Source organism: Maylandia zebra, unplaced genomic scaffold (assembly GCF_041146795.1).
Source record: "Maylandia zebra isolate NMK-2024a unplaced genomic scaffold, Mzebra_GT3a scaffold03, whole genome shotgun sequence".
Classification (NCBI taxonomy): Eukaryota; Metazoa; Chordata; class Actinopteri; order Cichliformes; family Cichlidae; genus Maylandia; species Maylandia zebra.
In genome coordinates, this window is record NW_027490033.1 from 1,768,417 (window position 1) to 1,793,609 (window position 25,193).

At 45.8% G+C, this 25,193-nt stretch overlaps 1 protein-coding gene and 2 long non-coding RNA genes across 3 annotated transcripts in view; all 3 read right to left on the minus strand.

Moving 5' to 3' along the window:
• LOC112432436 (protein NLRC3) overlaps nt 1-25,193 on the minus strand; it is a 3,307,575-nt gene that overhangs the window by 1,694,550 nt on the left and 1,587,832 nt on the right. The gene's annotated exons all lie outside the window — the stretch shown is intronic.
• Nucleotides 20,885-21,586, minus strand: LOC143415781 (uncharacterized). Its single transcript, XR_013096226.1, has 3 exons — nt 21,526-21,586; nt 21,341-21,435; nt 20,885-20,905 (listed from the first exon to the last, which is right to left on the minus strand). It is a non-coding gene; the product is annotated as an uncharacterized LOC143415781 (long non-coding RNA).
• LOC143415780 (uncharacterized) lies at nt 21,669-23,750 on the minus strand. The gene is made up of 3 exons (XR_013096225.1): nt 22,081-23,750; nt 21,888-21,959; nt 21,669-21,788 (listed from the first exon to the last, which is right to left on the minus strand). It is a non-coding gene; the product is annotated as an uncharacterized LOC143415780 (long non-coding RNA).

Below are 25,193 nucleotides of genomic sequence, written 5' to 3' on the forward strand. Positions count from 1 at the left end.
CTCAGAGGTGCTGTTGTACTGGAAACATCACACTGACGGCTTTCTAATGTTGGAGCTTTGGCCCTAAAGTCCAAACCAGTTATTTTAGAGGCTCAAAGTCTTTAAAAAACACCAAAACCATCACATTATTTAATAAGTACATGATCAGGTGGATGAAGGAACTCAGTGTGTTTGGGATCATCATCATGGTGAGGAGCCCACATGTTACGGCTCCTTTGGAGAGAAGCTGAGGATCACTGCAGGAAGTGAGCTCATGAAACCAAACTGCTGTTTGTGAGCAGGATGACTCTGTTATTGGACCTGCTCTGTGTTCTACATATGATCAATACTTCAAATATCTGTAAACATGTCATCTTATATTTGTTGCACTTGGTCACATCTGTCTTTAAAAATAGATTTTAATGTCACTGAGAGTTCTTTTCTACCTTTATTGATTTATTTTGGAATAAATTAAATATAAAGGTGCCAAAAACTGCCTGCAGCTTCTGCTCTGTGACAGGAAACTACTGTCAGGCTCAAAATGACTTCAGATTATTCATCACAGAGTGTTTATAGATCACAGGACACGTTACAGTTTTACTGTCGATGTTTTAGTTTAAAAGAATGACGTGATAAGATCTTACTGTGAATCTGCGCGCTCATTGGCTAATACCTAAAATATGTGTCAGGGCAGACATGAAAACAGGGTCATTATTAAATATGCAGATGACTCTGTTATTATCAGCTTACTGAAAGAGGGTGAAATTAACCACGGTCCAGTCATTGATGACTTTGTTCAGTGGTGTGAGGAGTCTTATCTCCAGCTGAACATATCTAAAACAAAAGACATGGTTGTTGATTTTAGGAAACAACAAAATGGGCACGGAGTCACTTTAATTAAAGGTCAGAAAATAGAGCAAATACAATCATATAAATAGCTTGGGACCATAATAAATGAAAAACTGAACTCTGATCAAAATTGCAAATCAGTTTGTAAAAAGGGTCACCAGCACCTTCATTGCCTTAGGAAACTTGTTCATTTCCACATTGACCAAAAAATTTTAACTTTGTTTTATCGTTCTTTTATTGAGTCTGTTTTATCCTTTTGTTTGGTGGCATGGTTTGGTCAGACCTCTGTCACAGAGAAAAACTCTCTAAATCAGATAGTGAGATGGTCCAGCCGTCTGATAGGTGAGCCACAGTCTTGTTTAGCCTCCCTGTACTCTAAGCAGGTACAGAGGATGGCTTTATCAATCCTTAAAAATGGTTCCCATCCTCTAAGGGGTGAATTTCAGCTTCTTCCCTCAGGACGGAGGTTTCCATTTCCGAGATGCAGGACAAAGCGTTATAAAAATAGCTTTGTCCCCGTTGCTGTCACTGAATTAAATAAGAACTGTTTTTGATTCGAAACATTAAAGTATGTGTCACAGTGAGTTTTATATATTTACTAGGTATGTGTGTTTTTAAAGGGATGTCAAATGCTGTCATTTTTCTGTAAAGCAAATTTACCTTGCCTTTGGGTATAAATAAAGTTACCTTACCTTACCCTGAGACTGACAGGTGGTTATCCAATCAGCGTGCGGCCTCACACGGACATAAAACTCTTAAAGTTTGTTTTTGAAGGGATTTTCAGATCAGACCTGATGTTTCTGCCTACAGCCTGTTTACCGATATAATCAATATCAGACATCAGAGCAACAGAAACCTCGGTGATCAGGACTCCGGGACTGAGAACAGGAAGTGGCTCAAACGGTTTAAAGTCAGCCTGAAATGAGTTTCTGTCGCTGCCTCCTGGCTGCATGCCAAATATCCTTGGGCAAGATACTAACCCCATGTTTGCCTACTGGTGGTGGTCAGAGGGCCCGGTGGCGCCAGTGTCCGGCAGCTTCGCCTCTGTCAGTGCGCCCCAGGGCAGCTGTGGCTACAATATAGCTGCCATCACCAGTGTGTGAATGTGTGAATGACTGAATGTAGTGTGAAGCGCTTTGGGGTCCTTAGGGACTAGAAAAGCGCTATACAAATGCAGGCCATTTACCATTTTAGTTTTTAAAAATGTCGTGATAAGGGCGGGTCTTACTGTGAACCTGCGCGCTCATTGGCTAATAACTTGATATTGACAAGTCGTTATCCAATGAGCGTGCGGCTTCTCCCAACATAAAGTAGTTTCCTTTGAAAAACCAAAGTCTGATTATTTTTGCCTCCACTGACGGAGCCTGTTGTTCCCGCCACAGAGACACAGTAATGTCAGAGCGGTGTTAACACTCAGCTGCCTCAGCACAGCTCTCACTCTCCTCCTGCTCTCTCAGCTGAACTCACTTCCTCTCTACTTACAGGAAACCAGCGCTCAGAGGAGCCGACCCTACAGTGTTTTTTACAAGTGTTTTTTAGTTTGCAAGTGTTTTGGATTTTGCATGTGTTTTTTAGTTTGCATGTGTTTTTTAGTTTGCAAGTGTTTTGGATTTTGCAAGCGTTTTGGAGTTTGTACCTGTTTTGGATTTTGTACGTGCTTTGTCTCAAGGGGCCACCGTACCGACCGGCCTCACGTTTCACCCACAGACACGAACAGCGTGGAATTATTTTATGTCATAAGAAGAAACATATTCATGTTAACACTCACCTGCATCAGCTCCACCTTCCTCCTCCTGCTGCTCTGAACGGAGAATCAACACTTTCACTTTCACTGCTCCTCCCTAAACACAGAGGATGCTGGGACTTGTAGTTTTTACCTTGTGTGATATTTATGGCTGTGACACTAAATCACAGCATTAAAACTTCCTGCAAACATGTCACAGGCGATAAAAGTTTCACATTAAAGGTGAAATTATTTTTCTGTCTCATGTTCAATAAACAGTGAGCTGGGAAAACTGAAGAACAGACTTCAGACGTTCCCTGCAGAGTTTCTGCTGCTCGGTCGTCTGCATGTTGCTGAGACTGAGCTGATGATGAAGCTGTGACGGGTTTATGGCACGTTTGGTTGTGGAGAAGAGTTTTACTGCCGGTGCAGGTGAAATGATCAGAGGTTACAGCCTCTGGTTAAAGTGGAGGCAGCGATCAGGACGGCTGAGCAGCAGAGGTCTCGAGGGTCCTAAAGTGTAAAAGCATCAGTGTTAGTAACACAAAGATGACAGAATGGGATCATCCACACAACACTAACATCTAAATCCACGGCAGGAACTCTTCCAGTGTCCTGAAAAATCTGTGTGCACGATGCTGAGATTAAAATCTGTCTGCTCATCTTAATGCAATATTGTGAAGTTACAATTCTTTTCTGTAAAAAGAATTTTCATTTTTGTATATAAATAAATGTTGATGTTGTGCTTTGAGATCGTGTGCTTCAATTTGACTTATAATGTGCCAAATGACTGCAACAGGCGGCTTAAGGCAATGCCATCCAGAGTAAGGATCTTGTTAGCCAGTGTTTCTAAGATTTTTACGCCCCGTTACAATAACCTCAGTTTTACAGTGGGGCAAAAAAGTATTTAGTCAGCCACCGATTGTGCAAGTTCCCCCACTTAAAATGATGACAGAGGTCAGTAATTTGCACCAGAGGTACACTTCAACTGTGAGAGACAGAATGTGGAAAAAAAATCCATGAATCCACATGGTAGGATTTGTAAAGAATTTATTCGTAAATTAGGGTGGAAAATAAGTATTTGGTCACCTCAAACAAGGAAAATCTCTGGCTCTCACAGACCTGTAACGTCTTCTGTAAGAAGCTTTTCTGTCCCCCACTCGTTACCTGTATGAATGGCACCCGTTTGAACTCATCATCTGTATAAAAGACACCTGTCCACAGCCTCAAACAGTCAGACTCCAAACTCCGCCATGGCCAAGACCAAAGAGCTTTCGAAGGACACCAGGAAAAGTATTGTAGACCTGCACCAGACTGGGAAGAGTGAATCTACAATAGGCAAGCAGCTTGGTGTGAAAAAATCAACTGTGGGAGCAATCATCAGAAAATGGAAGACATACAAGACCACTGATAATCTCCCTCGATCTGGGGCTCCACGCAAGATCTCATCCCATGGGGTCAAAATGATCATGAGAACGGTGAGCAAAGATCCCAGAACCACACGGGGGGACCTGGTGAATGACCTGCAGAGAGCTGGGACCAAAGTAACAAAGGTCACCATCAGTAACACACTACAACGGCAGGGAATCAAATCCCGCAGTGCCAGACGTGTTCCGCTGCTGAAGCCAGTGCATGTCCAGGCCCGTCTGAAGTTTGCCAGAGAGCACATGGATGATACAGCAGAGGATTGGGAGAATGTCATGTGGTCAGATGAAACCAAAGTAGAACTTTTTGGTATAAACTCAACTCGTCGTGTTTGGAGGAAGAAGAATACTGAGTTGCATCCCAAGAACACCATACCTACTGTGAAGCATGGGGGTGGAAACATCATGCTATGGGGCTGTTTTTCTGCCAAGGGGACAGGACGACTGATCCGTGTTAAGGACAGAATGAATGGGGCCATGTATCGTGAGATTTTGAGCCAAAACCTCCTTCCATCAGTGAGAACTTTGAAGATGAAACGAGGCTGGGTCTTCCAACATGACAATGATCCAAAACACACCGCCCGGGCAACAAAGGAGTGGCTCCGTAAGAAGCATTTGAAAGTCCTGGAGTGGCCTAGCCAGTCTCCAGACCTCAACCCCATAGAAAATCTGTGGCGGGAGTTGAAAGTCTGTGTTGCTCGGCGACAGCCCCAAAACATCACTGCTCTCGAGAAGATCTGCATGGAGGAATGGGCCAAAATACCAGCTACTGTGTGTGCAAACCTGGTAAAGACCTATAGTAAACGTTTGACCTCTGTTATTGCCAACAAAGGTTATGTTACAAAGTATTGAGTTGTATTTTTGTTATTGACCAAATACTTATTTTCCACCCTAATTTACGAATAAATTCTTTACAAATCCTACCATGTGGATTCATGGATTTTTTTTTCACATTCTGTCTCTCACAGTTGAAGTGTACCTCTGGTGCAAATTACTGACCTCTGTCATCATTAAAGGTGGGGGAACTTGCACAATCGGTGGCTGACTAAATACTTTTTTGCCCCACTGTATCTGAACTTAGAAGCAGAAAATTAAAGCTCATTATGTGTCTAAGACATCCCGGCAGTTTAACCAATAAAAGCGGGTATCATATGCATAGCAGTGAAAATGTATGCTATGTCTTCTAAAGCACGTATAATGTAAACAGAACTGGTCTTTGCACAGAAGCCTGTGGAGCTTCATAATTAACCTCAGTGTGTGAAGAGCACTCTCCATTTAATAATAGCTGTAATAAAATGTTCTGGCCAACGGTGTTAAACGCTGCACTTGGGTCTAGCAGGGAAGATTTCAACTTTTCAATATGAATGAAGGCTGAAAACTGATTAGATTAATGTCTGATGATCTTTTCTGTGCTTCTTCAAGTTTGTAACACCGAACATATTAAAGGATGATATAAGGTTCACAGGAAGAGTTTAATTAGACACACATTTACTATTTTTCTTTATACTCTTTCTTTCTTGACATGTTTAATATGCTTACTATCAGAGGAGAAAATGAACCTTGTGTAGTTTAAAAACTTTTTATTTAATCAAACTGTAATGTTGTTGAACTCTGACGGACGTGTCTTTTAATCTTGTCAACAAATCCTTAATCACCTAAATCTGCCATTTATCATCTTGTAAAATGTTCCCTCTGCTTCTGTTGCACATCTCCCCCGACACTCTCTGCTTCACCAGCCCTGTGCAGCTGGTCCAATCGCTGCGTCCTTAAACTGGTGTGTTTAAATCTCTTTACCTCTGTTGTGAACTTCACACAAAGTTTGTGGTAACAAAATCAAACTGAGGAGGATCTGGTTTGAAAAACACACACTCGCGAGACAAAATAAAAACAGACTGCTCAAAGCAAAAGCAGAGCCCTCACAGCTGGTAGCACAAAACACAGTGACAACGTGCGTATCAGATACCCTCAGTGCCAAAAGCATAAATATGAAAAAATGGGATCACCAAGAATACCCTAAAAATGTCATTTAGGGGGTGTTACAGTGAAATAAAATGAAACATTTTCATCTGAAAATGTTTCATTTTAGTAAAAACAATTCTCTGTAGTTTGATACTGTCGTTACAGACAAAGCGGATGTTTAAAGCCTTTGGACGCACATTTGAAATGCACTCATTCTCCTTATCAGCTGGAAACATTAAAGCCGTAAAATGACACACCCGCGTGTAACAAACCATTTGTTGGGGGTTGTGGATTTGACACCTCAGCATTGTGAAAGTGGGGAAACATGCTTCTGGCTGAGCATAAGATTTCTGCTTACAACTTAGAATCTCAGCTCTAAATGAAATTCAGATGTTTTTTTAAGTAGGGCTAATGTATTATTTGACTTCTAAGGCACACACACACACACACACACACACACACACACACACGAACAACACCAACACAGAGAAGAAGAAGAGGGGGTCGTTTTACTACACATCATAAAAACGCAATCATTCATCTTCCAACTGTATCTTTCTGTTCTGGATTTAGAATCATTGGTTGTTTACTGATCTGTACTTTGGGAGTCACACTGTTGTGATACTGGGGAGAAAAGGGTAAGGTTTGATAGACTAAACCATTACACACAAAAGTTGAAAAACCTAAAGAGTGTGTGAGACTGCTAGCTGTGTCGTTCAGCAATAAACTCATCTATAAATGTGTTAGTAAAGAGTGACTTGTACTTCTGTCCCATTAAGCAACGGTTTAACAAATTTCACTGCAAACTATAAAAGTCATCTGGATTTAAATAGAACATAGTAGTGCAGGAAACACTAGTATAAGGTGTCTATGGAACAAATCTCCTTCAGCGTTCAAAATGACCAAAGTGAGGCCTACAGGCGTTTCTCTTAGTTGGTTGTGTTCAGGGAAAAAGCAGCTAAATACACTGAGACTGCTCCACATTGTTAGTGAGTTAACTCTGGATATCTGTAGGTTTGTCAAACTTGGAGTGAATAAAAGCAGAAAACAGTAAAAGATGCAGACAGTGAAAGTCTGGTTTATTTCATGAACACAATGAAACTGTCACGGGCTGCGATGGCAGACCGTGGAGTGACAGTGAAAGCAGGGCCCAAACGCGAGACTCTAAGTGAAGGACAGTGGATTTATTTACAGGAGGTGAAAAACACACAACTATATACAAAATCCCAGCACTGTGGTCCCGTGGTGATTCTCCCTGAATCCCACACAGTGCAGATGTCCGTGAGAAGTGAAAGGTGGCGACTCCAAAAAACTCCAATTCCCACACCGTGACTTTAGAGGCGTACTCCGCTCCCGATTCCTGGTAACACAAAAGGCAGAGGGTTAGCAGGGGATCTGTTTCCGCGGAGGTTACGTAAAAGCTCACGGCAGTACTGACGAGTTCTGACTCAAGGATCCAGCGTCGGCCTCAGCTCAGCTGCAGTCCTAAATGCCGTTCCTAGACGAGCGTAATCTGCTGCAGCTGGCAGAGGACGACGAGCGGCAGGTGCGGCCGTCTCTCGAGTAGACCACTTCCGGGTTCGCATTCTCCTCAGCGAACCCACACCTCCGGAAGCTCACACAGAGACACATGGAGAGATGGAGAGCAAACCAATACAACACACGGAAAACATAAACATACACTGAAAATGCCTGAGCCCTGGGTCCCTAGACCCAGGCCATGACAGTACCCCCCCTCTAAGGGTCGGCTCCCGACGACCCAAAAACACAAACCAAAAACAACAGTACAACCAACCCAGGGCGGGCGGCGGGAGGTCCAGGACGGAGGGCCCCAAAACCACTCCGCTAAACAGCCACTACAAAGCAACAACAGAAAAACACAGTTCAACAGTCCAATCCCCCGGTCCAGCGGCAGCAAACACAGTTCCGGCGGCCGACCCGCAGGATGGCAAAACAAGCGGGACCCACCGCGGGTTAGACAGTGGCGGCAAAACAGTTCAGGTGGCCTACCTCTAACCCCTTGATGGAAACGCAGCAGCTCCGGCGAGCGGCCACGGGTCCGGCAGCCGCGGCGGAACGGTTCCGGTGGCCTGCCACGGGTCCGGTGGCGGCGGCGCTGCTCCTCCGGCGGCCTGCCACGGGTCCGGTGGCGGCGGAACGGTTCTGGTGGCCTGCCACGGGTCCGGTGGCAACGTCGCTGCTCCAGTGAGCAACAGCGAGGCGTGGCACATGGTCTATGACGCGCCGGTCGCTGACGTGGACGCACTGGACGTGGATGGCGTGGAGGCGTGGAGGCCGCGCTAGACGTGGAGGTCCCTCCGGTTCGCTGACCTCCGGCTGAGCGGGTCCCTCCTCGGCTGGCAGCGAGAGCCCCTCCTCGGCTGGCAGCGAGAGCCCCTCCTCGGCTGGCAGCGCCGGTTGTTCCTTCCGCTCGCCGAGCTCCTCTGCTGGTGGTTCGCTGAGCTCCTCCGGCTCGGGCATGCTGAGCTCCTCCGGCTCGGGCATGCTGAGCTCCTCCGGCTCGCTGAGCTCGGCTGGCAGCGCCGGTTGTTCCTTCCGCTCGCCGAGCTCCTCTGCTGGTGGCTCGCTGAGCTGCTTCTGCTCGGGCTCGCTGAGCTCCTCCGGCTCGCTGAGCTGCTTCTGCTCGGGCTCGCTGAGCTCCTCCGGCTCGCTGAGCTGCTTCTGCTCGGGCTCGCTGAGCTCCTCCGGCTCGCTGAGCTGCTTCTGCTCGGGCTCGCTGAGCTCCTCCGGCTCGCTGAGCTGCTCCTGCTCGGGCATGCTGAGCTCCTCAGCTGGCCGTGCGGGCACCTCCGGCTGCGCTCCAGTCACAGATGGATGATCCGGAGGCGAAGATGGTGATGCGGTGTACGCAGGCGGGGAAGGTGAAGGCAGAGCCGGTGAAGAAGATGGCAGAGGGGTGACTACATGCGGATGAGATGATGACGGCGCTACATCCACAGATGGTGAAGCCGCCAGCGGCATGGAGACTGCTGAATGAGGCGACGCTAGTCGTACTGTAGGCCGGCTTGCAGCAGCGTCAGCGGCGTCACCATCCACTGAAAACAAAAAAGCGGATGGGGTGAGAAATGAAAAAGTGTCCTTATTACTCACCACAGCCGGTTCTTGAGATGTCCGGGAGGGCGGCTGCGGTGAGGAACGCCGGCGGCGCGAACGTCGTTTCCATGTAGACGTCGGGGCCGGCGTCTCAGGCTGTGAATCCACCAGCTGTCCGGGCCGGTGAGCAGCCTGAGGAGGAGAGTGGAGGTGGAGGGTGGAAAGCAGGAAGTCCAGGACAACTGAATTAAGGGAGTCCACCAACCAGGGGAATTCAAACAGCATCCCCTGCAGCCGCCTCTCCACGGCGCGACGCAACCCCTCCGTGGGCTTCTCCCACCACAACTCACACATGCGGTAAACCTTGTCCATAACCTCCCCCCTGAGCCTCTCCTCAGAGACCGCTGGGTCCAGACGTGGCGCTGTAAACCGAGCTGAAGGTGGCCGCTGATCGGCTAACCGAACTGAAGATGGCTGCTGATCAGCTAACCGAACTGAAGGTGGCTGCTGATCAGCTGACTGAACAAACATAGCCCCAGAATAAAGAGTTCCAGACGAAACAGTCTTGATTCCTGGATTTGAAAGAACGTCAGGCGCACAGTCTTCTGAACCTATGGGAGAATAATCGCTCTTAAAACGAAAACTTCTATTTTCCCAAACCGGAGAAACACGAGCTGTAGTGTTCATGAAGCTGGCGGAATGTGACGAGGGCGGATTTTGATGTGGCTGCTCCTGCAGTGATGTGGGAGCGCTGGGTGTGTCGGGTGGCACGAGAATAATCCCTAGCATCTTATAGAATGCCTGAGCGGGCGTAAGCTGATTGCTGTCAGGCTCATAGTAATCCTCCCGGGACCGGCTAGGGCGTTCTCTGCGAGACCGAGGCGTCCGCGGAGAGGAAGCAGACGAGTGGGCCGAAGGGTAGGCTGCCAGCGAGGAACGGCAGCACGGAGGCCCTCCAAGCACTAGTCGGGTCCCGTCAAAACGGGAGCTGCGCTTCCGCGGTGAGTCCGCTGGGTCCATAGTGGCTGGATCCTTCTGTCACGGGCTGCGATGGCAGACCGTGGAGTGACAGTGAAAGCAGGGCCCAAACGCGAGACTCTAAGTGAAGGACAGTGGATTTATTTACAGGAGGTGAAAAACACACAACTATATACAAAATCCCAGCACTGTGGTCCCGTGGTGATTCTCCCTGAATCCCACACAGTGCAGATGTCCGTGAGAAGTGAAAGGTGGCGACTCCAAAAAACTCCAATTCCCACACCGTGACTTTAGAGGCGTACTCCGCTCCCGATTCCTGGTAACACAAAAGGCAGAGGGTTAGCAGGGGATCTGTTTCCGCGGAGGTTACGTAAAAGCTCACGGCAGTACTGACGAGTTCTGACTCAAGGATCCAGCGTCGGCCTCAGCTCAGCTGCAGTCCTAAATGCCGTTCCTAGACGAGCGTAATCTGCTGCAGCTGGCAGAGGACGACGAGCGGCAGGTGCGGCCGTCTCTCGAGTAGACCACTTCCGGGTTCGCAGTCTCCTCAGCGAACCCACACCTCCGGAAGCTCACACAGAGACACATGGAGAGATGGAGAGCAAACCAATACAACACACGGAAAACATAAACATACACTGAAAATGCCTGAGCCCTGGGTCCCTAGACCCAGGCCATGACAGAAACATTTTCGGCAAAGTAGCATACATGATAAATAGATACACATGACACGGACAGTGAGAAGTAAAACTCGTCGTCTTACCACATGTTATATTCTGTAAACTTAAAATAAACCACAGAAATGAGTGTTTTAAAGTCATTATTAAAAACATGAGTCAGCATTACTGAAGTGACACTTTAACGATGCTTCACATCACCGTGTTTATGATGATAAAACATGTTCTCTCGTTAGTAGATGTCTGCGCTGACACTTGTCATGAAAATGTCCCGAGCCAGGGTTCCTCTTCAATTATCACTGATCATTAATAGGGTCACAAAAGATTTGTCACATTATCCCCATAAACAAAATGCTTTTATAGAAATCATTGTGACACAAATATTTAGATTCTTGTTTCACAATGTGCATGAACTCAAAATCTTTAGAGTTTCATATTTATAAAGTATCACAAAGAATACATTTATACCGTTGTATGAGCCACACTTCTTGTAAAAAACTGATTGGAAATGCGTTCGAGAAAAGCTCCTGCTGTGACCTTCCTTCTGTGAGGGCACACACACACACACACGCACACGCACGCACACACACACACACACACACACACACACACACACACACACACACACACACACACACGTGTCTATATACACACATACACAAAGCTGTGTAAAGCAACTATTGGCGACTATCAAGCCTTTGAGTCGCCGAGCAGCTGAATAGGCGAATAATGTTGACGCGCCCGCTGTTTAAAACGTAAGTCAAAGTTCCAGGTTAAAACTCCTTTATTTGTTATCAAATCCTTAAAATCGGTAGAAAAACAGTGATCAAAACATTCCAAGCTTGAGCGGTCAGCAAAAGTCGACTTCCCCCATCACCCACTCATTCACAAAAATTCCCTCAGGACGTGAACAGATGATATAGCAATCACTATTACCGACACCACGTGACCCAAAGCTACGCCTTATCCACAACAGCAACTATAAATAACGAATCTAAACGTATATACATAAAATACAGAAATGAATGAGGTGGAATGAATACTACAAATGTACATAAGGTGCAGCTGCAGTCTGGCAGTGGGAGCAGTGTGACAGGTCAAGTGTTAAGAAGGGAGCTGGCGAGGGGAAAGAAACTGTTCCTGTGTCGGGTGGTCCTGGTCTGCAGGCTTCTGTACCGTCTGCCAGAGGGCAGCAGATCAAAAAGTCTGTGTGCAGGGTGTGAGGGGTCTGTGATGATTTTCCCTGCCCGTTTCCTGGTTCTTGAGCGGCACCCCCCTGCCCTCCATCCTGGATGGAGGGCAGGGGGGTGCCGATGATCCTATCTGCTGCCCGTACAGTCCGCTGCAGTCTGCTCTTGAACTTGAAGCTTTTGTTACCATACCTCAAATACATGTACCCATACCTTAAACAAAAGCACTGCTTTGCACCCTAGTTGCAATTATGCAACACACATGGTCCTGCATACTACACTCTATTTCACACATAAGACACTTCGTTCACAAAATGAAATTTCAGGGTGCCACCCTGGAAAACATCCAAAATACAAAGCACATCGGGTAATTGCAACCACTCAATACACACCTGAAGGCACGTACTTGAAAAACTGAACACCAATTAGCCAACTACAAAAAGCCCTCAGTTTAGCCAATTCAAGAACTTTGCAAGCATGGATGGAGGGAGAGCAAGAGGAGGAGGTCGTCGAAGAGGCCACGCACAGACCCATATTTCTGATGATATAAGAGCAACTTTGGTGGACCATGTCATCAACCATGGCCTGACTATGAGAATTCTCTAGAATGACTCGAAGACCTTCTGGGGCAGGACGCCAACGCCTGTTCACACAACAGCAGGAACTTGCCGTTGTGGACCTAGTGAGGGCAGACAATGCCATCCGTCTCCACCAGCTACGAAAGCAAATACAGGGAGTGCAGAATTATTAGGCAAGTTGTATTTTTGAGGAATAATGTTATTATTGAACAACAACCATGTTCTCAATGAACCCAAAAAACTCATTAATATCAAAGCTGAATGTTTTTGGAAGTAGTTTCTAGTTTGTTTTTAGTTTTAGCTATTTTAGGGGGATATCTGTGTGTGCAGGTGACTATTACTGTGCAGAATTATTAGGCAACTTAACAAAAAACAAATATATACCCATTTCAATTATTGATTTTTACCAGTGAAACCAATATAACATCTCCACATTCACAAATATACATTTCTGACATTCAAAAACAAATCAGCGACCAATATAGCCACCTTTCTTTGCAAGGACACTCAAAAGCCTGCCATCCATGGATTCTGTCAGTGTTTTGATCTGTTCACCATCAACATTGCGTGCAGCAGCAACCACAGCCTCCCAGACACTGTTCAGAGAGGTGTACTGTTTTCCCTCCTTGTAAATCTCACATTTGATGATGGACCACAGGTTCTCAATGGGGTTCAGATCAAGTGAACAAGGAGGCCATGTCATTAGTTTTTCTTCTTTTATACCCTTTCTTGCCAGCCACGCTGTGGAGTACTTGGACGCGTGTGATGGAGCATTGTCCTGCATGAAAATCATGTTTTTCTTGAAGGATGCAGACTTCTTCCTGTACCACTGCTTGAAGAAGGTGTCTTCCAGAAACTGGCAGTAGGACTGGGAGTTGAGCTTGACTCCATCCTCAACCCGAAAAGGCCCCACAAGCTCATCTTTGATGATACCAGCCCAAACCAGTACTCCACCTCCACCTTGCTGGCGTCTGAGTGGGACTGGAGCTCTCTGCCCTTTACCAATCCAGCCACGGGCCCATCCATCTGGCCCATCAAGACTCACTCTCATTTCATCAGTCCATAAAACCTTAGAAAAACCAGTCTTGAGATATTTCTTGGCCCAGTCTTGACGTTTCAGCTTGTGTGTCTTGTTCAGTGGTGGTCGTCTTTCAGCCTTTCTTACCTTGGCCATGTCTCTGAGTATTGCACACCTTGTGCTTTTGGGCACTCCAGTGATGTTGCAGCTCTGAAATATGTGGCATCTTGGCAGCTGCACGCTTGACTTTTCTCAGTTCATGGGCAGTTATTTTGCGCCTTGGTTTTTCCACACGCTTCTTGCGACCCTGTTGACTATTTTGAATGAAACGCTTGATTGTTCGATGATCACGCTTCAGAAGCTTTGTAATTTTGAGACTGCTGCATCCCTCTGCAAGATATCTCACTATTTTTGACTTTTCTGAGCCTGTCAAGTCCTTCTTTTGACCCATTTTGCCAAAGGAAAGGACGTTGCCTAATAATTATGCACACCTGATATAGGGTGTTGATGTCATTAGACCACACCCCTTCTCATTTGCCTAATAATTCTGCACTCCCTGTATGTGTGTGCGTGTCCAGGGTTCAGCTGAGACAGTGTCCTTCGCCCTGCCAGGCTAAGTAAACAGTCTTCCAGCCAACCCAGGTGGCCTTGCATGGAATGGGAAGGAACAGACTCAACACAGTCGTTATCAGGGTGTTGTTCAGCTCCGACCTTGAGCCCACGTCTGGGGCTGAAGGGGTATCCGCATAAGTGATGGTGCTTTTTACTTTAGTGCGAACAGCTCATATGAATTTCAAAGCAGTTCTACAGTCCAACACTGGTCTCTCAATCTCCCGTTGGAGAGCCGCGAGCTTCGCCATACTTGCGTTCTGTGATGTTGTCATTCTTGTGCTCAAGGAGCCGATTCTGAGAACTCACGGCAGTGTGCCTCCCCGAGATGTCATCCAATTTGTGCCCAGAGATGTTATTCCGAGTGAGCCTTTCCGAGATGTATCCAGTCTGCAGTCAGAGATCTTATTCTGAGTATCCACAGCAGCCGTAGTCTCTCCAAGATCTTATCCGTGCTGACTCAATGAGCCCATTTTGAGAAACTCACGCCTCTCCCATCGTTCCAATCCCAGCGGGCAGCCTTGTGGGGGTTTGAACAGCCGGTTCCGCTTTCTCAAGCCAGCTCCGATCAGCCAGAACCCTGTTACCATGGTTCCGAATAGGTAGATATCTTCAGCACGCAGACTCACCCGAGCCCAAACTTCTCGTTGAGAAATTGCATTTAGGGACCAGTTTTCAACAGGACAATGACCCCAAACACACCTCCAGGCTGTGTACTAGAAGAAGTATACTAGATGGCGGCGCGCACAGACGCAGCGGCTCTATGCTCTCCACTTGGGTGCCTTTCTTTTTTGTTTCTCCACTTTTTCTTCTTCTTTTGTTTTCCTTATTGTGAAGCCAAATTTTCCTACAACCATCTGGAATTATGCAAGATTGGATATAACAGCCAGATCCCCATTACCAGTGATTATCAGAGGGTGCACAACATCCCCCCGGAGATAGCGAGAACATCGGGTGCTCCGTGGATTGTTATCGGCTCTGCCAAGAAACGCAGGCGGCGGAAGGAACGCAAACAAAAGCGGGGATGCCTGTCGGGCCTGCTGGCCAGGCTAAAGAAGCAGCCTTTCAAACCACCGCTCCCGAGCATCTTTCTGACCAGCGCACGGTCGGTCGTCAACAAAATAGACGAACTGAACCTACTTCTCGCCGCACAGCCAACCGTCCGTGACTGCTGTGTCCTGGTCGTCACGGAGACATGGCTCACTCCGCGAGGCTCCTGCCTACGACAGCCGTAACGCTCCGACAATCCATCAAGCGGTGGTAGCTTAGCAAAGTCGTACTGAAACATCTGACAGATTTTCGAGCGCCGTGCACATAAAATCGTTTCGAGGTCAGTAAACACAACCAGAGTTCATACATAAGGCACACGGGGTTATAAGGGGCTCTGTCGACTTTCAGAAAAATCAAAGGATTGATTTTAAGTGCGCCGTATTTTCCAAACAACACGGTAATAACGACGGCCCGCTAGCATGCTCTACCAAAAATAGTGCTTTGTTGTGTATCTGACGGACGAAAGCTAAACCAGTTCCACACCACTGAAGCTGCAGCATTTTTACAAACCAGTTCTGGTTCATCCGTTTCATTTAGCGATCCACTTTCGCTCTTCTCATTCTGCGTCATCATCCAATTCCACCTGTGATCTTGTGTCACCATTGCTCTCTGAGCTTTGTGTTGCTTCTTCTGTCACCTGACAAATAGGACATACATGACAATAAGAATAAAATGTGGAGCTGCTTCAGTGTGTCTGTCACTTTGTGCAGATCTTGACTGATCAGTAATGTTTGTAGGCTGAGTGCATTTTTAAAACAAGTTGTGCAAACTGCACTACAAGGTGGAATATTTGCAAAATCATAACTATGACCTATGAATACGTCAGTGCCATTAAGATGAAATTCTTGTGTCACCAACATTTTAACGTTAGGCATATAATTCTAACAGCCTCTGTAAACTAATATCCTGGCTGCTCGAGGCTGCTGTTTTCTCTGACAGCTTCACTTAGATTAGAATTAGAAACGCTGCTCTGAGACTGAGAGAACTAACAGTGCTGCATGTTGTGCTGTTAGTTTCCAAAACACGTTATTCATGGTTACATACAGTTTTAGACTGATGTGGGCCAAAGCCTAGCATAGCCTGCAACGTTATTGTGACGGACACATTTTATGTGTCAGACCCAGGACCCTGAGCAGTTATGGACTAATATTATAATGTATGTATTTTGTATTGCTGTCCCTCGTTCTCCCTGCTTGTAGACGTGTGTGTGTGTGTGTGTGTGTGTGTGTGTGTGTGTGTGTGTGTGTGTGTGTGTGTGTGTGTGTGTGTGTGTGTGTGTGTGTGTGGCCCTGGCAGGTGATTGGCCACACCTGCAGCTGATCAGGCCTGTCGGAGGAGCTATTTGAGAGTGTGGTGGAGCTCTCTCCGACGCTGGATCATTGCGTGGCTTCACGTCAGTCTCTCGACCAGTTCCTAGTTTGAGTCTGCTGCATTATTGTGTGTCTGACGGCTTCCTCTCTCTTATGTCCCCAGGAGTTACGGGGAGACGAGAGGACAGCGAGCACGGGGTGCTCATCACGGAGAAGCGGAGACAGGAGCACTAGCACTGGGAAGAGGACACGTCACGGGAGTCGGGAGAGCACGGGATTTATTGTCATGTCTGTCCATCGCTGTAAATAAACGCACTGCTTGTACATAGAGCACCGCGCCTGTGTCCTCCTTCCCTACACCCCCACGGTCTGCCAGCCAGACCGTGACATTATGAGTGAACTTGGCTTTAAGTGACTTACAGGTTTCTCTGAAAAATACTTTCTTATATCCAGGTTCTTCCTCTTTGCTGCCGTCCTCCTCTCCTCCTGGGAGCGCAGGCTTGCCGCTGCTAAAACTCAACAGAGCTCCCTGAAAGGTTCAGCCAATCACATTGGCCATATTTGTCACATGAGGTAGGACTCCAGTACAGGACGTAATTTAACTCTTTCGGCACCGCTGGGTGAATGAGACGTTGACAGATCTTTTTTTTTCTTCTTTCTATCAGGTTTGCTTTTCTTTACTCGAAGAGATCAAATTATTGGTGAGGACAATTCAATAATCGCTGGATATTGGTGGGGACATGTCCCCTCCGTCCATGCCAAATCGACGCCCTTGCCCGAATCGATTCAATCCATGATTCGATTCGATTCGATTTGGGGAAATTTTACCTCAGACAGTCAGCAATATTATAATTTAGATCATACCCCCCCCCCACACACACACACACACACACACACACAGCCTTATGGGTACAGTAGTCTCTCGCTACACCTCCTTTTAGCTAAAGACATACTTCACAATGACTCACTCAGCTCACAAGAACAGGAATGCAGAGCATTATCAAACGTTAAAATGATACACATCTCTCACTTGTTCACTTACATTTAAACGAAACACATAATTGTAAACATCTCTAACAGCCTAAGCCAGCTTTGAATAGGGCCTGAATGGATAACTTCAGAGAATTACACATCCAATCTTACACGAGGTCTCACCGCTCGACCAGATCTGGTAACAGTCCCTGTTGGTGTGAGGTGGCTCCTATTTCTCCTTAGAAAACCTGTCTGTCTCTACCACATAAGATCTGGGAGCACTGGCAGGTCCAACTACTGCTCCAGTGGTTCCTTCAGTAGTAATCCACACCTTCTGTCCTGACTCTATGTCTGCGGTTGTAGTGTTTTGCCTGCTCACGCCTCCCCTCCTCATCCTTCTCGCGAAAAGCCTGTAGGTCGGGCCACTTTGGCACCAGCTTCGCAGCAGCTTGTGGCAGAGAGGTACGCAGGTGTCTCCCCATGAGCAACTGTGCCGGTGAGAGCCCATGTTCCAGTGGGGTGGCCCTGCACGCTAGCAGTGCTCTGCTGTAGTCACAGTCCTCTCAAGTCTTTAATGGTACGATCAGCGCGTTCTGCCTCCCCGTTGGCTTGGGGGTACCTGGGGCTGCTCGTTTCATGTGTGAACTGGTACTCTTTAGCAAAGTGCTTGAACTGTTCTGATGAAACTTGCGGCCTGTTGTCCGATACCACAGTCTCGGCAACTGCATGTCTTGCAAAGGCCTCTTTTATAGCATTAATAGTGACCTCTGCTGTTGTGTCTCTCAGTTCAGCAAGTACCACGACCAGATTTGGTGTGTGGTAGTAACAGGCAAATGAACTTTTTTTTTTAATGATTTGAATATATATGAATGCTTGTGCATAAATACACAAACAATACACATATGCTTTCATGCTTTCAATTGTGTAATTTACGTGATCTAGGTCAGCGGTCTCCAACCTTTTTTGCACCACTGACCGGTTTATGCCCGACAATATTTTCACGGACCGGCCTTTAAGGTGTCGCGGATAAATACAACAAAATAAAACTAGTACCGGTAACGAAAAAGAAGATTTATTCATAACACACGTGAAAAGACCCAGGAAAACCGAGTTAATGATAAAAACGATAACAAAATAACGCTGAAAAGCGATAAAAACCCTGAAAACCAGACATTTCACACCTGAGCCTCAACTCTCGCGGCCCGGTACCAAACGACTCACGGACCGGTACCAGTCCGAGGCCCGGGGGTTGGGGACCGCTGTTCTAGGTAGCTCTGTTTTGGAAGTTCAGTTCAAGCTAGAAATGTGCTTTGGAGTTTGTACGTGTTTTGTCTCTAGGGGCCACCACATATATTTCTATTTACATTCAGGTGACAGCAATCCATGGATGGTTTCGACATGCAAGAGGATATTTTCCCCGGTGCCCAGCGGGAGAAGACACTGCTTGCGATGTCGATGAGGTCCTGTGGCCAGACCCCAACAGACGGCGGGATCCATGAGCCCACGTATGCACAATTGTCATGATTTTTTGTGTGTACAGTATAGTGTTTTTTCTATTACTGTATTATGTTTGTGTTTTGCTTTATCTGAATTGATGGTGCTGCAGTGGACAATATTGAGTAGGCCTATTTGCTTTTTTTGGTTGTTTGTGTCTCCTGAAAATGTGCCTTCAGAATAAACAATGACAATGAAAGACTGCAGTGTTTTATATGAAGTAGACTAGTGTGTCCCCCTGATCTGATCTGCATGTGATGCAAGTATGTGTCATTTTGTCAACAGAGTTACATCTTGACAGAGGAATGTTAGGTTTTGACAGCAGAGTTTCAGTTTGGCACAGATGTGAATGGTATATTTTGATGTGTCATGTTTACTTGTGTTTAGAGTTTTGGCACAATGAGCGACGTTTTGCAAAATGTGTTCAAGCAACGGGCAAAAACTGTAACATGTTTTTCACCAAAGATTTCAGCAATTATAAAAATTCAACTCAAGCTATTCAGCTATTAGCATTCACACTGCATTTTCTACAGGAAGTACATTTTATATACCAGTTTCAGTTCAAAGTGCATTAAAAATAATAAATAATTATTAAAAATAATACCATCAATATGTTACTGCACTACACTTACTGGACTTGTGGAAGTATTTTGAGAACCATAAGAGATTCTTACAAATGTTTGAAAGAAAAAAAATCTTTAACATAGCTGGAGACTCGTGTAGAAATATGAATGAGTTTATAAAGTTTCTGTCATGGTGTGCTGTGACAGGCAGGTAGTAGGACCCAAACACAGGACTCTTACGTGGAATGAAACTTGAATCGGCAGCTTTTATTGCTGGAAACTCAGGTGGACTCAAGAAACTACAAACTAAGAAACAAGAACTAGGAAAACAAATCAGGAACTATGAACAAGAATCAAGTAAAGAACACGGAGGAGAAAAAACACCCAGCCCACTGAAAACTAAAGAAACCCCCAAAAACATGAAGAACAATCATTAAGGAACATATTTACATATTTAGAGTTACTGCAACACCAACACTGGGTCACAGCTTCAGTGTCAGTCGGTGACTTTTGGTCTGCAACAGCAGCAGAACAGACTTCTCAGTCTTTTGAAGAAGCCCTTTTTCTTCTTCTTGATCTGACGGTCTTCGGACTTCATGCTGGCTTCAGGTTCTGGAAAAGGTTCCTCAAAGGGAACATCAGGAACCGGCCCAATTTCAGAACAAGATCCGTTGATCATATGATCTTCACCTTCAACACAGGATTTGGACTCGCCATAGGGTTCCTCACAGGGAGCGTCGGGCTCTGCAACACTTTCTGACAGAGCTCCTTCGATCGTAAGGTCTCGAGTACTCAGACTGGATGCCCTTTCAGAAAGAAGTTCCTCACAGGGAACGTCGGGCTCTGCAACACTTTCTGACAGAGCTCCTTCGATCGTAAGGTCTCGAGTACTCAGACTGGATGCCCTTTCAGAAAGAAGTTCCTCACAGGGAACGTCGGGCTCTGCAACACTTTCTGACAGAGCTTCTTCGGCTGGTGGAACATTTGCCACTGAAAGGCCGTCAGAGGAGCGCTCACCATTTGTGCTCTTCACATCAGGACTTGAAGGGGGCTCAAAGATTTCACATATCCGGATCCTTGCTACATCAGCAATGGTCTTCAGCAACAGGGGTGCAAAGTTTGCAACTTGGATAGACAGAATTTCTTCAGGAAATTTCTGTCTAATCTCCGTCAGGATGCTGTCGACCAGATCGTCTCGGATAGAGCGGGTGAAGATGGCCTGTGTTTCCATCGCCGTGAGGCTCTTGGAGACACGATCTAAAGTGGCCTTGGTGACACTGGTGGAGAGGATACTTAGACTCTGGGAGGCCATGTTTAGGAGGGGACGAGGAGGAAGCTCCCAGAAGCCCTGGAGAACGCGGGGAACTACCTCGACCACTACCTCCTGCGCGGTGAGCAGTTTGCTGTTAGGCTGTTCCTGCTGCTTCTTTTTCAGGATTTCAACGTAATCCTTCACCGTGCTGAGGAGTTTAGGTGCTCTGTAGAAAAACATGATAAGAGTTATCTGTTAAACATATTCAAAGCATCATTTAAATATTGAAACACTGTAGCTGGACTGTTAACCCTGTAACCACCTTTGTATCATACATGAGTTTCTGAGACCTCGATCTCATCAACATGATCAATACTTGCTATAATTTCTAAATGTTGTGGACAAAACTCTTTTTTAGTCTAAAGTTAACATTGTCGTTAACAAAAAGTTGCCAAAAACACCCAGTGTATCAAATGTGATACAAAAAATAAATACACAATAAAAGTAAATCATACACAACATGACATAGCAAAGAACTCATGTGTGGCTTTTGTTTAAAGGGTTGATAAACATCTCAGTTCCAAAGAATCTGAATTTTCTGGCTGTTTTTTGATGGGTTGGGTCTTACAGGGTTAATAACTGTATGTTACATGTGACTCACTGAAATTTAGGAGGTACGGCCTCTGGGAACTGAAGAAGCAACCTGGCTTCAAATTCAACGTCCCTCATTTTATTGCTGACGTTCACCGCCCACACCTGAAACAGAAAACACATTTACAGTGCGCTTATGTGTAAAGGTTATGTGCACGTAATGAAAAAAAAGTCTTGTGGGTTTTCTCGTCTTACCAGCCTTAGAAGAGGTTTGGCTTCCTCTTCGTCAAAATCCTCTAACTCGAACTCCCACAGCCTTCAAAAGAAAGCAAAGCAGAGGTTTTCTCTCAGCACTTACACGTCATCACAAACAGACTTTCAGGCGTGACAGTAACTCACTGCTCTCTGAGCGTCTCCCTGCTCTTCTCCACCAAAAGATCTCTCAGATCTTCAGCAGTGAGGTTCGGTGGAATTAGATCTTCCTGCTGAAGTCTGAGAAACTCCGTCATTATCGCAACCTAAAAGTAAAGGAGACATTTAATCACCACCACTCTCAGGTCCTCAGAAATGACCTGATATTTTCTGTCAGCTTTGGTTTGCATGAATCTGGGTCTAACCTGAGCCTTGTAGCCCGGAAGATACCAGCAGATCTTTACAGCTGTTTCATAAATCTGTGTGTTGAACAACACCTGTCAAAGAAATAGCAATTTAGTCATTGTTACTTAAAATGATTCTCAGTTTGTCAACTTTTAAAACGACATCAAATTCTTCAAATTACTGAAATGCAGTAAAAGCAAAAGCGTCACATACCCTGATAGGCTTATAGATTCCTTGACTCTTTTCCATTTAAACGTGTTCAAATCAAAGTCAGGAAGAAAAACGTCAACTGCTCTCCAACGATGGCGTACGGGGGATCTGGACCTGAAAATGCTCTCAGCTCGGTGGTCTCGCACAGATGAGCTCTTTTGACAGTCTGATGTTTATTTATGAATGCAGAATTTCTTGAGCAGTCACCATGGAAACTTGATGCAGCTTCATGTTGTTAAATTAAAAGTAAACACTGTGTATTTTGCACTACACTCCACTAAACTTATCATATAAGTAAATAAAGTGTGGGTTAGGTCCCTCCTGTGGAAAGAGCCACACAAACCGATGGATCAGAAAAGACAAAGTCAGCTACAGCATGCCTTTTCATATTATGTGCCTGCTTATCTCCATTTCTTTACAGTAGATGGGAACTTTTGCAGTAAAGCAATGGCTTACAAACAGTGGACTGTGGACTAATGCAGACATCTGAAGCCTGACAGCAGCTGGTATATACACAGCTTTGGACAAACTGGCCCTTTAAACAGCCCAGAGGAAGAAGAGACCTCTGCGTTATCAGTGCAGCCTAAAGCACAATAATAATAATACTATTAATATGATTTTTAGAGCAATAATGCCCCAAATACTGAAGTCATTAATTACACATCCGTCATGCTTCACAGGAGGTCAGGAGTGACCGATGAACGTGATGCTACATTAGAGTCTGTCCTATGAGTTCAGCAGGAGGAGGTGAACCCACAGCTGGGACCAGTTCTCTAGTGGGTCCAGTATCATACTTGTGTTCATCCTGGTCTGAACCTGGTCAGAAGAACTGACTTCACTTTTGAAAATTCAATACTTATAAAAGGTAACCCCAAACAGTCTACAACGGCTGTTTTCTGTCCACCGAAGCAAATTTGATTGACGAGGTTTTTGTACCTTCACTTCTCCAAAAAGCAAATAAAGAGATTAAACAAAGATTTACTGAACGACCGTCAGAATTCCCAGAGCTAACGTAGATCGCTTTATGCTCTTGAGTCAGGAGGGATAAGAAAAGTGACTGCAAACATTGTGGAACGATTCATAGCGTTTGATTGCTTGTGTGAATGTATTAAACAGGAAACCAGGAGCTGCAGAAACCCAGTAATGCTGAAGACGCATGCGTGTGCGTTTATTACAGGTTTTTCTGAATGCTTAAACCCTAACTGTGATTCTTACAGCACAATTCCTAAAACTATTGATACTTATAGCAAAACCACTCACTGAGTGTGCAAAACTAAAAGCACAAACACTGCTTTGCACTCAGTTTGCCATTTTGTAACACACACTTTGCAAACCTGTAGCTACAATCCACTGCACAGCACTCTTTTTGCAGAACTGTAAACACAACTCACTGCTTTGCACTCAATTTCCAAATGATCAACGCACTCCTAGCAAAACTATACACATTTATGGCCATTATTTACACTATTTTGTCAACTGTCTGGCACACTGCCACATGTGAAAGCTTTTTTAGATAATTAGTTCACTTTGCAATCAGCCTAAGCACTATGATACAGGTAAGCTCTGTGTGTGGAGTACAATGGAGGGAGCAGGAAGAGTGAGAGGAGGCCGAGGAAGAGGACGTGGAGGTGAAGAAGTAGGATGAAGAGGACGACAAGGACAAGGAGGAGCAAGAGGAGGACGAGGAGGGGGGAGAGGACGGGTAAGAAGAGTATATATAGAAATGAAAAACCTGAAGTTGTGGCTATTTGTTGCCTGCCTGCAGCATTAAAGGACTCCGTGAGAGACGTCTGTCTCGCCCTGGCAGCACCTCTCCCTCTCCTCCTCTTCAGTTCGCCTCAACATACGCTCGTCATATTCTGTGATATGATTCACTCTGAGGTGTTTGACCAGGTCAGCGGTGTTACCACAACACCTCACATTCTTGCCACATGTATGGCAAACCACGTCTCAGCTGTTCGTGGAGGTAAAATACGTCTGCACATGACTCTGTTTACGCTCAGCCATTGTTGTGAGTGTGCACGCCAAGGGGCCGGACACAATGACGGGTATCGGAGGAATCGATATTTCAGTATCGATCCGCACATCACTAGTTGAGATACGTTTTAAACTGGTCCAAAAAACAAATGCATATTTTCCCGAACCACTGTTCCTTGACTAAGGTGGATAACGTGATGAGGTCAAGGAAGGGTGTGACGGAGATTTGATTGAAAAACTTTGTCGTCCGTTAAAGTTTCACGTTGGCTTTTTCATCTTGAAAGCCCTCTCTGCTCGTGTCCAACCCGTGTGAACAATCACAGATGTGAGAAATGTAAACAAACCGTCCACAGAACGCTGATCAGGTTATTTTAAGCGCAAGAAAACAAAAACGTTGCGCTCACCGTCGGCGTCACGGACGAGGCCTGGGGGTCCGGGCCCGTCCACAAAGGTCATTGTAACACAAATCATACGATTGCTAATGAAAATGCTATAAAGCTACATCGCAGATAAGTCTCTGGAGTAACAATCAAGGCCATGTTAGTTATTTGATGAATAGTATCTGTGCCACTCATGGCGCATGACTGAGGAGGACGTTGACCTCTGCAAGTCAGGAAAGTCTGCTGCTCATTGTATAAATATGAGATTTTTTTCAAAAACCAGCCAGCCATCATCTCGGGAGGCTGACTCCAAAGTACCATCTCACTTCAAACTTGCAAAACAAGTCGAGTCGATGCGAGCGCACTGCTTGTTTCTAGTTAGTCTTTAAGGATGACAGCATTAGTCTGCTCCTTTGTATGAAATAAAGTGAGTCGAGTCCATGTGGTCTGGCACCCACCCACATTTCTCTGCTAGTGATCCATGAGGACTCCACCTTGTTGCCAGTTCTCTTGTGTGGAAGCTTCAGGAAATGACAGCTTCACTCTGACGTGTGTGAGCTGTGTGAGGTCTGTGGTTAGAAGTTTACAGTGTTTGCTCTTTGTGTCGTCTGTAATATGCTCTATGGCTTTAAAAAAATGGCCACATGTTTCTGTAGCTGAATTTGTCCATCTCTGACCTTCTGAGGCTGTATTTTCAAATAGGGACGTTCTGACTTTTCTTCACCTTGTACTTCATTCTGCAAATGTTTTATACTCTAT